Source organism: Rhinoderma darwinii, chromosome 4 (genome assembly GCF_050947455.1).
Source record: "Rhinoderma darwinii isolate aRhiDar2 chromosome 4, aRhiDar2.hap1, whole genome shotgun sequence".
Taxonomy (NCBI): Eukaryota; Metazoa; Chordata; class Amphibia; order Anura; family Rhinodermatidae; genus Rhinoderma; species Rhinoderma darwinii.
The window spans coordinates 366,163,250-366,179,723 of NC_134690.1; positions in this window are offsets into that span (position 1 = coordinate 366,163,250).

A 16,474-nucleotide genomic window follows, 5' to 3' on the forward strand; every position below is an offset into this window, starting at 1 on the left:
ATAGAAACAATATATGGAGATGCAGTGGCGGACACAGACTGCAAAAGGCCCCTGTGCAGATAATGTGCCAGGGCCCCCCCGCCCCCCCCCCCAATACCGACAAAGTTACCTAAACATATATATGCATATAAAAATAAACCTTACTAATAAAAATTATGAAGGAAGATTTATATTGTACATTTTATTACCAGTTTAGAACACAAGTAACACATTTTTTTCCGGGTTAAATTCTTATCTAAACTAAGTCCCTAAATGTGGGCAAAGAAAATGAAAAACCTATACTCACCTCCTCCGGCGCCTCCGTTCCCCCTCCGCAGCCCCTATCCCTTTCTGTGTTTACAAAGCTGCTGTGGTGACGCGCGGTCGATGGCACATGACCGCTGCAGCCAATCAATGCCCTCAACAGCGATTTGCTGTGGAACTACTGTCCTCAGCAGCACACCAATGAGGAGTTATTGGCAGCAGCGGTCACGTGCCATCGGCAGCGCGTCACCAGTGCAGCCTTGTACACTTGTAACACAGACCGAGACAGGAGGATGGGGGCTGCGGCGGGTGAACGGAGGCGAGGGAGGAGGTGAGTATAGTTTTTTTATTTTCTTTGCCCACATTTAGAGACTTAGGTTAAATTGAATCATTGAATATAACACAAAGCACTCATGCAACTGAGATGCAATAATTTAGATGATCTTATCATGCTTAGCTTACTGCACTGTTACCTATCAAGCAGGACTGAATCTCAAGATATCTACAGAGGGGGCTGTATGGCGTTATCTACAGGGGGGACTGTATGGCGCTATCAACAGAGGGGGCTGTATGGCGTTATCTACAGGGGGGACTGTATGGCGCTATCTACAGAGGGGTCTGTATGGCGCTATCTACAGGGGGGTCTGTATGGCGCTATCTACAGGGGGGACTGTATGGCGCTATCTACAGGGGGGACTGTATGGCGCTATCTACAGGGGGGACTGTATGGCGCTATCTACAGGGGGGACTGTATGGCGCTATCTACAGGGGGGACTGTATGGCGCTATCTACAGGGGGGACTGTATGGCGCTATCTACAGGGGGGACTGTATGGCGCTATCTACAGAGGGGGCTGTATGGCGTTATCTACAGGGGGGCTGTATGGCGTTATCTACAGGGGGCTGTATGGTGTTATCTACAGGGGGGACTTTATGGCGTTATCTACAGTGGGGTCTGTATGGCGTTATCTACAGGGGTTCTGTATGGCGTTCCCTACAGGGGGGGTCTGTAGGGAAAGTCATACAGCCCCCCCCTGTAGGGAACGCCATACAGACCCCCCTTTAGGGAACGCCATACAGACCCCCCTGTAGGGAACGCTATACAGCCCCCCCTGTAGGGAACGCTATACAGCCCCCCCTGTAGGGAACGCCTTACAGCCCCCCCCTGTAGGGAACGCTATACAGCCCCCCCCCTGTAGGGAACGCCATACACCCCCAATCACTCAAAAAAATGCGACCTACAGTGTGAAAAGACAAAAGACATGTATCCCCTATCCACAGGATAGGGGATACATGTGTGATCGCTGGCATTGATAGGGAGAGCGGGGGACCGAAAGTCCCCCGAAGTTCTCCATCACTCACCTCTGACTTCCGGTGTCTGCGCAGCTCAAGTGTGACCGGCGCTCCATTCATTTCTACGGAGCTGCCGACACAGACCCCGGAAGTCCGAGGTTTGTGATGGAGAACTTCAGGGGACTTTCGGTCCCCCGTTCTCCCTATCAATGCCAGCGATCACACACGTATCCCCTATCCTGTGGATAGGGGATACATGTCTTATGTTTAATGGCAGAGCGGGGAGATACTCCCTGCTCTGCCGTAGTGTTCCGTGGCATCGCGCTGTAGCAGCCATAGCGGCAGCTAGCGGAGATTCCGGCCAAGGTGGGGGCCCGTGCCGGCAGGTGACGCGGGCCCCCTCATGCCGCGGCCCCGTAGCAGCCGCTACGGCTGCTATAGCAGTAGTTACGCCCCTGTGTTAGGGGGAGTTCACACTGAGGTTTTTTTCGCGAAAAACGTCAGAAAGTGCCTCCCATTGAAATCCATGAAATTTTTCCTGCGAGCAGTAAAAACCGCATGCGGGAAAAAGAAGCGCAATGCCCTTTCTTCGGGCGTTTCTGTCTCTGACTTCCCATTGACAACAATGGCAGGCAGAAAATGCGTTTTTTGCTGCGTTTCCCTGCCCACGGCCCGATGGCCGAAAAACGCCACAAAAAAACGCAATGAAAAACGCGGGAAGTGTTCTACCGGCAGGTCAAAATATGCCTCAAAATTCCGGAAGGAATTATGAGGCAGATTTTTCTACATAAAAACTTCTCCCTTCTGACATGAACTTTTTAACTTCATCTACCTGTCCTCTGCAGTCTGCACGTCCTCCACTCGTCCTGTGTCTGTCCTCCGCTCATCCTATGAGTTCTCCGGCAGTCCTGACTGTACTGTCCAGCCGCCCGAAGTCTTACGTCGCACCGCCCCCTGTCCTCTCCCCTGCCTGAGCGCTCCTCCTACCACCAGCATCGCCGTCCTGTCCTATTCATCTGTGCCAGATTGGCAGTGCAGTGTAGCGGCTATCACCGGGCCCGGGCACCCGCCCCCTCCCTCCCGATTGGTAGTGCAGTGTGGCGGCTATCACCGGGCCCCCGCCCCCTCCCTCCCCTCATGCCTAGTGTTGTGATGCTACTAGGCATGAGGGGGCCCGTGCCGCCAGGCCTGGTACATAAAATGTAATGTGCCTGTCAGGGCGACACGGGCCCCCCCATGCCGCGGGCCCCGTAGCAGCTGCTACGGCTGCTACTGTGGTAGTTACGCCACTGAACGGGCCCCCTTCCCACGCGGGGCCCTTGTGCAGCTGCACCGGCTGCACATGCGGTATGTCCGCCCCTGTGGAGATGCTGAATAAGGGGAATCTCATCATTGACTATCTCTGTTGTGTCTTCAGTTTGAGATCTTGTGATATTCCAGATCACCTTCTAATTCTGTGCCATATTATCAGATTTTCTTGACTATTGGATTGAAGGAATCTTACTATATATTTATCCTGTCCTATACAGTTTAATACCAGGTCGGGATTTGTAGAAACCACCTAAGAAATAATTTTGTGTGCATTGTCTTGAAGTATCCAAATATCTTCGGACAAATACATAGAAACATACACTGCAGCCAGCACCCGATCCCAGAAATGAAGATGGTTGCTGGTCCCTAGTTTTAGATAGTTTTTTTTTTTTGTTAATGTATATCAGCTTTGAAGGGGAGGAACTGAAATGTAAAAAAAAGAATATTGTATAAGAAAAGATTGTTAACTCATTAATATCTCAGAAAAAAAGGACATCATATACCTATTGGGCCACAAAAACTTCTCGCTGCCACCGCTTGTCGTGTTAGGCCAACAAGTCACCTTTTGACTTTGTAATGCAAAATAATACACAGGCCCACACTCTAACATGAGGTGCACACTAGCATTCATAGGGTTAACACAGCTATGCTATACTTTTCCTCTTAAAGATCGTGAGTAGGTTTAGAGCAGCAGAGAATAAACTTATTATTTTAAGGTTTATTATAGTTGAATACAGTGTTTTAAAAAGGTTACAAAAAAATCATGTGATAAAAATGACCTATACATAAAGGCAAAACCATTATAAAAATAAAATAAGAATAAACTGAAGAGTAACGGATCTCTTCCTCATTAGATTGGTGAGATATACCGTTGAGAACAACAACTTTAATTTTGACAGAACTGCAATCTCTGTTGCATCTACTGTGTCTGTCCTAGTGTGTCCTGATATGAGATTTTAAAGGGTCCCAACCAGACCTCTCAATCCCCCTTTATTCTCAGGTCACAGGATGATGGCTTTTCATATGTAAGAGAACACAGTTAGGCCTCATGCACACTTCAGTTTTTTCCTTCAGGGTGCTATCCGTTTTTGTCACTGATAGCACCCTGAACCCATTCATTGCAATGGCCCCATGCACACTTCCGTTATTTAAACGGATCCGTTGTTCCGTTCCGTGCAAAGTAGAGCATGTCCTACTTTGCTCAGTGATTCAGTGACCGTGTGGCCCATAGAAGTCAATGGGTCAGTGAAAAAAACGGATGGCACACTGAAGGCTTCCGTGTGCTGTCCGTTTTTGACTGATCCGTTGCCATAGCAACGGCTGGGTGGGACAAAGTTCACAGACTCACAGTCTACAGTAGCCAGTCAGTTCTGAAGATGGATGTGGAAAGAATGATAGCATTGGTGCAGGATCACCCAGAACTGTGGGATACGCGCACAGAATGCTACCACGACCGTTATAAAAAGGACGCCGCGTGGGAGGAGCTTGCCAAGGAGCTTTTGACACGCAGATGGCAGAAGGGAACTAGTGCCCAGCGTCACAAAATAAGTAAGTAAATGCACACATTGCACTGCTTGTTTTCTGAGCACGCTTTTCTTTTGTTCCATTGTATGTAATTCTCAGTAGGTAAACGTTACACACCCACAGTAATGTTATTTTCGCATTGACCTGCTGTCTTATAACATGTGCTTTGCAATCCCAAAATTCTGACCGGTATAGACTTTGCGCAGTTTCAAGTGTGTCAGTGGGTAGCGTAGACCTTGCACAGTTGTATTCTGTATTATTTCTAGTAGAGATGAGCGAACTTATGAAAAATTCGGTTCGGCTAGTTCGCCGAATTTCACGAAAAAGTTCGATTCGGACCGAACTAGTTCTGACCGAACCTGTAATTTCCGTGCGCCGAGCATGGTACTGTCCAGGGTGCTGATAGAGTTAATGGGCTGCACTAACTCTTTCAGCAACCTTGACAGTACCATGCTCGGCACGCGGAAAATAAAATTTTAATGTAATAAAAAAAATATATAAATACGTTCATACTTACATTCCTCCTGTCCGGCCTCCAGCGATGAAGTTTCATCTATGTCACCGCTCGCTGCAGCCAATCAAAGGCTGTAGTGGCGGTCACGCTCGTCACGTGACCGCCTCTGGAGCCAATCACAGGCTGCCGCGGCCTCTGCAGCCAATCACAGGCTGCCGCGGCCTCTGCAGCCAATCACAGGTTGCCGCGGCCTCTGCAGCCAATCACAGGCTGCCGCGGCCTCTGCAGCCAATCACACGCTCCTCTCCTGAAATACTCTGTGCTGTCTTAAACTCTGTGGACAGGTCAGGATCCTGTTTCTTTTAAATGCTGCACTGTAGCGCAGCCTTATATCGTGGATCGAGCGGGTTCCCCAGCAGCATTTAAAAGAAACAGGATCCTGACCTGTCCACAGAGTATAAGGCAGCACAGAGTATTTCAGGAGATGAGCACGGCCGGCCACGGGCAGCCGGTCGTTTTTCCGAGCCGTGCTCCCATTATAAAGTATAGGAGCACGGCCTGTAAAATAAAAAAATAGAACATGTTCTAGCTTTTTAAAAGCTCGGGCACCTTCCCGTGAGAAAACGGGAAGGTACCCGTGGCTAACAGAAGTCTATGGGCCCGCTATTTCGGGTCGTAATTACAACCCGTAAATCCAAAGTAAGCCAAGCAGAGTAATCTCAAACTGTTCTCTATGCTCTGAAAGCTAAGAAAACAGCACCAAAAACTTCTTGTAACCTTTCTATGGGTGTTTCCTGGGACATGTGACAGGTTCAAGTGAAGTTCACATCCGTTTTTTAAACGGAAACACGGAACGGAAACGGAGTGCACACGGAAACAAAAACGGACACACGGATCCATCAAAAACGGCCGCTAAAACGGTGATGGAAGTGTGCATGAGGCCTAACGCCTCCTGCACATGACCGTGTGTGCCGTCCATTTTTCACGGAGCCAATTCACCCGCTAAAGTGAATGGGTCCATGAAGAGTATCGGGTGCCACTCGGATGCCGTCAAAAACGGCCCGAGTTGCACAACAGTCGTGTGCATGAGGCATAAGAGGACATAATTCTAGCTTATGTTATATCTCCTTATAGGAATCTCCGCTAGATAATATGACCCGCAATTTCAAAAATACCAAACCTAGTCATACCAAACATGAGTAAGAAATATCCATAGTTGGAGACTGTATTCAGTCCTGTGGTTTCCTATGGCTGAATATCCCGGTGCTTGAGACAAGAGAAGCGATGAGTTCCCTCATCATAAATACTTAGGTGGGTTATTTCAAACACGAATTATGACAGGAATGGCTTTGAACTATTTTGTTTTCCTCTGTATTTTCTAGATGATTACAGCCATTTTCAAAAACATGCTATGGGCTCTGGAGCCGGGCCATCTAACGTTCGATGCAAGCACCATTCATACTTTTTGACACCTTTTTGTGAACCTAAAAGCATACCGAGAGGTCATTTTGTTTTTCTTGGGACTCTTGTCTCCAGCCTAATGTAGTTATCTCTATTCAAGAGGACATATTGATTTACCAGATCACATCTATCCAGGGATATTTAATGTCAATTTTGATTTACTCATGATTAAAAGATAAACTATGACAATTTCTTGTTACAATGAGAACATCTAACTGAAACTTGAATTCCCCTTTAAATCCTGCTTCCTAGTTAATTCCTAAAATCTGGCATCCAATATGGCTGCACGTACTGTTGTTGCATTGACGTAAATAGCCACACTGAGGTGAAGGGGTTCTCTTATCAAGATGAAGTCTTTTCAGATTGAAGCCAGCCCAGCGATCAGTTGATCACCACAGGTCAGGTTTATGAAACCTCCGGCATTCAGCTGTTATCAGGGAGGGGAACTGTAATATTACGTGCAGGTCCTTCTAATGAATTGCAGCTAATGAAATACAATAAGTGGCCAGTACATGAAAGCTGCCCTTTGTTAGTGAGGGACTAATAGTGTATGTGGAAATAATTACATACATCTCGCTCCCGAGAGTTTATTACAGTTGAATCCATTCATATATATTTATATTGCACTTTATACTATTCCACATGTTACTTTATTTATTGTTGTCATGGGGTATCATGTCAAATTTGCCATTTAACTTTGCCTGTTCTGGTTATTTGACTTAGGGGGACCGTCTATTTCTGTTGGTGTGACTCATTTTCCGTAATTGAATGATGTACTTTAATAAAGAAAATAGATTTTAACATTTACAATGGCTGAATTTTCACTCATTCTTTTCTTTTTGGTTATAATGTATTAGTTTAGTCCAATAGTTCATGGTTGATATAGCAGGTAGGAGAGGTTAGTCTCCCCTCCAAAAACAAACTCCTTTTCTTCAATATTTTTCCTGGGAATAGTAGTAGAACCAAAAAATATGAAAAACTAGGAACTTCATTAGTTGGTAAATACAGCAATTTTGTTTAGGATTCTATACTACAGTTTTATGGCTACTCCAACCAGGGCTGGATCAGGGTGGGTGGGGGGCCCATAGCAAAAAAATTGGTAGAGCCCCATCCCACCTCTGAAACCTGGAACCCAATAGCATCCACATAAAAGAGAGGCAGTCCTTGGCCCAGTCCATTAAACTCTATGTGTGTTATGGAGATAACCGAGCCAGAGACTTTAAAAGAGAGAGCCACATGGATGTTGCTCTACCTCTTCTTGGCTGCATATTATTGTTGAACAGCCATCAGGGGAGCCCTGTTTTCCGGAAAGGTGGGGGTTCCCATGGGCCTTCTTTTTCAGTGATAAATGCCTAACTAAAGGGTGATAAAAAATATATCTATAGATAAATATCGGACAGAACAGGTCCTGGAGAAGCCCCCTAGGATCTCAAAGTGGTGGAGGTCATGAAGCATTTGGCTCTGGTGCCCTCCCTATACTCCAGCTCTGGCTAATGCTGTAATGCTGTGTTTTTCTGGCCTGAAAAATGTTGCGAAATTCAGACCAAACTTCAGTCAGTGAAGGTGTTAAATCTGGATAGATTGATGCGCTGTGGAATAAATACTTGTCATACAGGAGATATGTTTTATTTTCAGAGCACGTTAATGTATTTGATTATTCTTTTTCTGAATGTGAAATACAATAATAAACTAATTAAAATCTGCAAAAATGCAAATATAAGTAGACGGTGGAAAGCGGTACTCTGAAGATAAATCATTGGGGAAGTAACATATTTTATTTTTCCCACAGAAAGCAAATGCTTTGAAGTCAATAAGTTGTCTCTATTTGAATGCAGCATATTTCATCTCCAGCATTTAAATCACGTGGGGGTAATCTTATGTAACAAGATGCTTTAAATGGTAATAATGAAGTGTACAAACAGATGTTACCAAACACAAACTTTTAAGCTGACACATGGTTAGCATGCTGTGTACGTTTTAAAAGAAAACCAAAATGAAATTGTAAAAAAGCAGCGAAGACTACTGTAAGAGGAGACCATACGTCCGGGTTAACATTTTATAATTTACCCCATTCGAAAGCTTCTAGAATAAAAATTAAGATTTACATTGGCTAGGTTAGCATAAAATATGGGACAGATGAAAGGGAGCGTGACTGCAGGATCGGAATACGCAGTATATTGACATCGGGGTGTCACCAATTGGGGGTGGGGGTGTCCCTAAACAGTCTAACACTGTCCAATCAGTTCGGACAGTGCCACAATGTGTAGGGACACACCTTTTGACAAGGGGAATGGTAACACCCAGTTGTCAATTCCATAGATTTCCAGGAGGGATAACAGAGGTACGCCACTGAAAATCTGTACTGTTGGCAAGTATGTACTCATAAACACAAAATAACATAAACATGAAACACTACCTAATCATGAATAGATTGGAAGCTGAGAGGATGAAAGAAACACAATCTAAGGACCCATGCACACGACCGTAGATTTTATCCGTAATTGCGGGCTGTAATTTCGGATCCATTCATTTCTTTGGCCGACTGACACCTTCCCGTATATTTACGGGAAGGTGTCCGGGCCGTAGATAGTTTCCGTAAAAAATAGGACATGTCCTATTTTTTTTTTTTTTATGGACTGTGCTCCCATACTTTATAATGGGAGCACGGCCTGCAAATGCGGGGGCCCGTCATCGACCCTGCCCGTGATTACGGACCATGATTATGGGCACGGTCGTGTGCAATGGGCCTAAGGGCTTCTTTTAAATAATGGGGCCTCCTAGAGAAGTTACGAGTAAACATGAAAAATTTAACAATGAAGGTTTTTTTTTTTTTTTATAATGTAACAAACTCAATACAGCTAACCATGAGAATAGGGGTGGGAATGGGTTGGGGTACGCGAGGTTTCTTTTTCTTTGGATTATTCTCTGTTCTTTATTGTAATATAATGAAAGATATTGCTTGTAGTAAATCCTTTACCATCAGAAATATATTCTACGCCTTGTAAAACCAAATAAAAATATGTTTCAAAAACAAAACCTGACGTTCTAAGTGGAGTAACTACCATAAAAACGACAACTACACGAAGGCCCGAATCTAAATAGCCCTGACCATTCTCTCTCTATCACAATATATTTCTCTAACAATTCTGTAGTAGAATCATCAGGGGATGACGTAAGGCTGGGTTCACACGTGGCGGAATTTCACTTGAATTCCGCTGCGGACACTCCGCAGCGTTAATCCGCAGCGGAGCCGTTTCTGCATTGACTTCCACTTCTATTTAGAAGTGTTCGTTTAGACGATGCCTAAAATTCCGCTGCGGAGCATAGGCTGCGGAGCGGAATTTGGTGTCCGCAGCATGCTCTGTCTGTTGCGGAGCAGTGGCGGACTGGTTGCGGACTCATGGCGGAATTTCTCCATTTACTTCAATGGAGATTCTAAGTTCCGCAATGAAGTCCGCAGCTGTCATGCACATGTTATGTGTGCTGCGGATGCGTCTTGCTTTTTTGCCATGACATTTCTTCATTCTGGCTGGACCTATGTATTTCTAGGTCTACAGCCAGACTGAGGAAGTCAATGGGGCTCCCGGAATTACGGGAGCGTTGCTAGGTGACGTCAGTACATAGTCACTGTCCAGGGTGCTGAAAGAGTTAAGCGATCGGGAGTAACTGTTTCTGCCCCCTGGACAGTGACTACCGATCCCAATATACAGCAACCTGTAAAAAAATAGAAGTTCATACTTACCGAGAACTCCCTGCTTCTGTCTCCAGTCCGGCTTCCCAGGATGACGCTTCAGTCTAAGTGACGGCTGCAGCCAATCACAGGCTGCAGTGGTCACATGGACTTCCGCGTCATCCAGGGAGGTCGGGCTGGATGCCGAAAGAGGGACGCGTCACCAAGACAACGGCCGGTAAGTATGAAATTCGTTTATTTTCACTAGGGAAAGTGCTGTCCCTTCTCTCTATCCTGCACTGATAGGGGGAAGGGAAGCACTTTTCCCGCAGTCCGCAGCAGCTAGTCCGCATCAATTTACTGCACATTTTGGGCAGATCCGCAGCCGTAATCCGCAACCCGGATTAGGTGCGGTATTGATGCGGACAGTTGCGGAGGAAATCCGCCACGTGTGGTCATGCCCTTAGAGACACTCATAGGGCTGATGTATAAAATGGATTGTGTAAAAAATATAAATGAAGGGGAGCAAAGCAATCTATTTACATAGTATCACCCATCCTTTATGGGGTTGTCTGAGATTTGAGAAAAAGGTCTGCTTTTTTCCAGAGACCGCGCCATTCTTATCTATTGGGTTGTATCTGGTACTGCAGCTGAAGTGAATGGGGTTGAGCTGCAATACCAGACACAGCACTTAGACAGGAGTGGCGCTGTTTGTGGGCTGAAAAAGCAGACATTTTTTTCTAATATTGGACGGATGAGGGAAGAAGCAAATGAAAGAAGTATACATGATGGACACAGGTAAAACAAGGGATCACATGTGGGGGCATCTCGGGCTGTATTAGGGCTCGTACAACGGAAATGCAGCTTCTTTTCCGGCCAGAATCCCTGCCAGAAAAAATGCATCAGAATACAGTAGCAGCATAGTGGATGAGATTGAACAAATTTCATCCACATGCTGCGTAAAATTTTTGAGCAGAAATTAACCTGCGGTGCGTATTTTTCGGACAGCAGCATGTCATTTCCTGCTACGGAAAGTGTGCAGAATTGCGTTTTTCATAGGAGATGTCTCCGCCTCCTAACATTGGGGAAAAAGCAGCAATTTATGCACTATTTTCTGCCGCAAAAAACGCAGGAAATGCATTTTCTGCATTTTTGCCGCAGCGGAAAGCCTTTGCCTTTCAACGGAATTGCTGCAGAAATTTTCTGCAGCAATTCCGTTGTGTGTGGACAAGCCCTTATACTATCTTTATTCAAAGGATCCTGATTTTAATATGTATTAATGTCAGCTAAGTTTTAAAGGTGACTATATTCTTCAAGGGATTTACTGTATTAAGTTTATAAAATGTTGACTTTTTGAGGAACACCGGATTGGCATAAAAATTGTAACAATGATAAGACATTATAAAAACAGATTGTAACGCACATACTCAATGTTTTTTTTTTTCTTTATATAAAATGATTCACCTTTAAAGTTATGATACATTTATGCTTTTTAAAGTCCAGGAAAATTGTCCTCACTTATACTCTGAAAAGAAAAAATTTTGATCCGCGCACCTGTAAAATCTAAGCAGTGCGATTTTACCAAATTGCATAAAGAACAACAATGCAAAGTGAGAGGTAACCTGGATGTTTTCTAAGTGCTCAAGCTTTTAGTGTAGCGATTGGAGTGACTTCCCAGATGAAATTGTCAAGTTTAGAGACAGAAAAATGTTTCTACACTAAGAAATCGGTAATAATTATGTAGTCAACAGATTCAGCACATTTTTAAGTCACCGAACAATAAATTTCTTCAACAATAAGTGAATGAACTACCAGGATGTCTGTCTTACGTTTGTGCCTAGTGCAAAGTACTGGAATGTAATTCATAACTTATAAAATACAATGAATGCAGTAAATTACTTACATATCAGAATAGTTTGTCATAACAAGAACATCTTCGTATCATTATATTTTGCTATATATTTACTTTCCTGACTATTTTTATTAGTATTCAGTTCACACAATATGGTGCAATATAGTACACCATAAGCGCTGTCCTACTATCTGGAAGAATGCATTGTTTCTTCTGTTTTGTTTATTCTGTATTCTGTTTCTAGAGAGAATAAAGCACAAGCAAATAGCATTGTAGTCTTTGGGCTTCTACCCGAGATACCTGATTATTCCCATATATTGTTGTAAACAATATGTAATTACAGTATAATAATTACAAACACCGCAAATTCAGTACAAACTACAGAATAACATTCCACTGCTTGCAAGGATCTGGTTCATACTATAATTTTTTTTATTTATTTTTTAATACTAGAAACCTATTTTAAGCTGCATGCACACGTTGCGTATTTTGCTGCGGAAAATACGCAGCAAAACTGCAGAAAACCGCAAGAAATTTGTTTTTTGATGCGTTTTTCTGTGCGGTTTTGATGCGTAAATCGCATTTTCATGCTGCATGTTTTGGTGTGCGATTTTCCTCTGCACTAGGCAGTTTGAATTTGCAAGCGGAAACGCAAGATACATTGACATGCAGTCGATTTTAAAATCCGCACCGCGGGTTAACTTACCTGCGGGAAAATATGCAGCGTGTACATGCTGGTTCTGTATTACGCTGCAGTTTTGCCGCATGCAAATACCCGCGGCAAAACCGCACGTAAACACATCGTGTGCATTGACCCTTAGTGTTTACATCAGGAATTGTACTCTTGTCTTTAACTTAAAATTGATTGCAGAGGAGTGTTTTAGGGTTTTTTTTGTTTGTTTTGTTTCTTTTTAAAACATTACATGTTTTATAGCTGAAATCTATATTGAAATTAATAGAAATTGAACTTTCACAAATGTACACCCTTTGCTAAAAGCAGATTTAAAGGCTCCAAACAGATAAGAAACTCTGTAAACCTGTATATAGACACACTACCACATTCAAAACTGTTTCCTACAATTTATATAACCAACAATCTATATTACTAAGATTTAGGCTACATTCACACGACAGTGAAAACTGGTTGTGTGGCGGACATTTTTTTAATGGCCATCGCACGGCCGTTTTCAGAACAATGAAGTTCTATGGCTGTATTCACACTGACTGACTTTTTTTTAACGGCCCGTGAATACTGGGCATCAAAAAGTAGGACATGTGCCGTTTTCATGGTCCGACGGCTCTCATAGAACTCAATGAATGAGTTTTTAACGGCCGTTTTTCAGGAATCAATGTTATGACGTGTGGTAAAAACTTATCCTGGCTGAGGACTCCCTGGGCACAGCGCTACTTTGAGTGCTGAGCCCAGGGAAGTCCTTGACGTCACTATCCACATATGGACAGTAACTTCAGGGGCACCCTCTAGAAACGGAGTCCTCGGCCAGAGCATCACAAGATCTCTGGCTGGGGACTCCTGTCTTAGGAAACCCTTGACGCCACTTTCCATATATGGACAGTCACATCCGGGGCTCATCCTGAATGGAATCCCAGAGCTAGAGCGTCGGCAACCTCTGGCCAGGGATTACGCTCTAGGAGGAGCCCCTGTCGTCATTGTCCATATATGGACAATGACTTCAGGGGCTCCCTCCAGAAGCAGAATCCCTGGCTAGAGCATCGCAAAATCTCTAGCCGTGGACACCTATCTTGGGAAAGCCCTAGACGTCACTGTCCAAATATGGACAGAGACGTCAGGGGCTCGCTCTATGAGCTAAATCCCTGGCCAGAGCGTCAGCAATGCTCTGGTCAGGGATTCCGCTCCTAGAGGAAGCTACAGTGACGCTATCTACGGGGAGGTGTGGCACTATTTACAGGGGACACTGGCTCTATCTACATGGACACTGTGTGTGGCACTATCGACATAGGCACTGTGGCACTATCTATGTGGGCTCTGGCACTTTATATGTGGGCACTATGGTATTATGTTGGCACTGTGGCACCATCTATGTGGGCTCTGGCACTATATGTGGGCACTATCTACTGTGGGCACTGTGGCACTATGTGGGCACTGGCAGTATATATGTGGGCACTGTGGCACTATCTACAGGGGTGTTGCAAGCACTATCTACATAGGCACTGTGGAGTTTTCAGGGGGTTGGGACAAAAATAACCTTGACAAATTAAATCCATACGTTTTTTTAACGACCATGAAAAACGAATGGCAAACATGCCAAACGGCCATCAAAACAGGACAAAAACTAGAAATGAATGAAAATTTGGAGTCACACCGATGAAAAACTGACAGTTGATCAGTTTTTAGTGGCCATTTTTTTTTACTGTAGTGTGAATGTAGCCTTAGTTCCATTGTTATTATACATTAACATGTTTAACACGGCAGCCATCAATTACTGGTGAGAGTGACGGGGGGAGCACTCCACCATGAATAATAGGTTAACCAAGCTGAACATATGACTGTATATTAGGGAACTGCCTTTGCAACCGTTCTCTAATATAAAACTATTGTCAGAATCGCTTCCTCTGATAACAGGGGTGGGAAGCAGCGAGGAATACCAAATTATGAAATTACCAAATGCTTCCCTATAACCCATAGGAAAACATACACTGTGTCTGCTATACAAAAGGTAAAATATAGCCCCTATTAGGGCATGTGCACACGATAACTGGCTGTTACATCTGAAATTACAGACTGTTTTCAGGAGAAAACAGCTCCGTCGTTTCAGACGTAAATGCTCCTCCTCGCATTTTGCGAGGCGTCATTGATGCCCGTAATCTTGAGCTGTTCTTCATTGAATTCAATGAAAAACGGCTCAAATTAAGTTTCAAAGAAGTGTCCTGCACTTCTTTGACGAGGCAGTCATTTTACGCGTCGTCGTTTGACCGCTGTCAAACGACGACGCGTAAATGACAGGTCGTCGGCACAGTACGTCGGCAAACCCATTCAAATGAATACGCCTCGTTTACGTTTGAAAATAGGTCGTGTGAACCCAGCCTTATACTGCTCCATCCTGATGTACCCATAGAGCAACCTAAAGGAACATGAACTACTCTTTCCCTGAGAAGATCTCGGGCATCACATCTATTGTGGCATACTGCATGTCCTAGGTGAGGTACAGTATACATAGATACAGTTTGAGGTACACATACCGTGTTCTGGACACAATGACATTATAAAGTGATTACAGGTTAATGTAAAAAAAATAATTTCACTTCTGAAAGTGAAAGGGTAATATATTAAAATTTATAAAGTATCAAGAATAGCAACAATGAGTAACTTTTTAATCACATGACGTAAAGAAAGAATAAGTAAGGATCATGAAATCCGTTGAAATGCAATAGAGCGATTCATTTGAGCATCAATGTGGCTAATTATTTCTGAATTATAATCATCATGTTTGAGTCTTCACAGGATATTAAGAACACTGGAGCTGTTCCAGAGCAAGAACTGTTAATTCAACGGATGAAGTCCACAACATATTGGGGAAAACAGCAGGAATAATTAGAGAAAATGGAGCAGGATAATCCCAGTGGATATGACATGATTTTCACGGAGTGGTATGGTTTCTCAATCAAAGGTGTAAAATCTGCTTTTAGCTTGAAGGAATAAATTTAACACCATATTTTTTATTATGCTCAGCCAACCCAATTAAATAATGTACTGGCACCAATTAAAATGTTCTTTTAGCAGATTCTTTTTCAGATATAGCATAAAACTGAATTGTGCAAGTAATATATGTGGACAAACAAAATGTACCTCGATACATCCACAAATTACACTTCCATCTACACAGCATAGTTATGATACCAGAGGGGCTAGTGCTGCTGCCATGCAGCTTGGGGATAATAAATTGCATTGTGACCTGGTACCATGTGCTTGGTGGTAGCATATTTAACAAGTTTATAAAATTTTATGTTTACATGTTGATGAAAAATATTTTTTGTTAGCAAACTCTTTTATGGAAGAGCGATATGTCCATAGATTCCTCTTGATGTATCACTTGCCCATTGATTAGCATAATTAAACAAACAATCCCTTTAAATCACTATCCATAACATGAGGAATAGATGGCCTGTTCTCACAGTTGTAGCGGCGTTTCACAATATTACAGTCTTATCCCATTCACTTAAATGCTACAAATCTTAGCGATACAGTACAACTGGGTAAGTAATGAAGGGCAAGTAGCTGCAGCCCCTTCAAAACAACAGATCAGTGGGGGTGCCGGGAGTCAGACCCCCACTGATCGGATATTGATAGCCTTTCCTGAAGATAGGTCATCAATTTCTTATGACTGGAAAACCCCTTTAAGGATTAAGCTATTTTTGACCATGAGAACCGCACAAAAATGATTCATGTTTTCATCTTGGCATTCCAGAATTTGTAACTGTTTTATTTTTGCTTTGATGCAGCTGTAGGTCTTCATAGTGGTAAAAAAAATATGAATTTTTTTATTAGCATATGTAAATGTTTGGGCATCCTTTCAGTTAGTAATACCTCCTTTGGCAGAAATCACATATTGGAAAGCAAGCTAACAGTCTTTATATCCTTGCTTTAGAGATTTCTCCCATTCTTGCTTGCAGTACGCTTATAATTCCGAA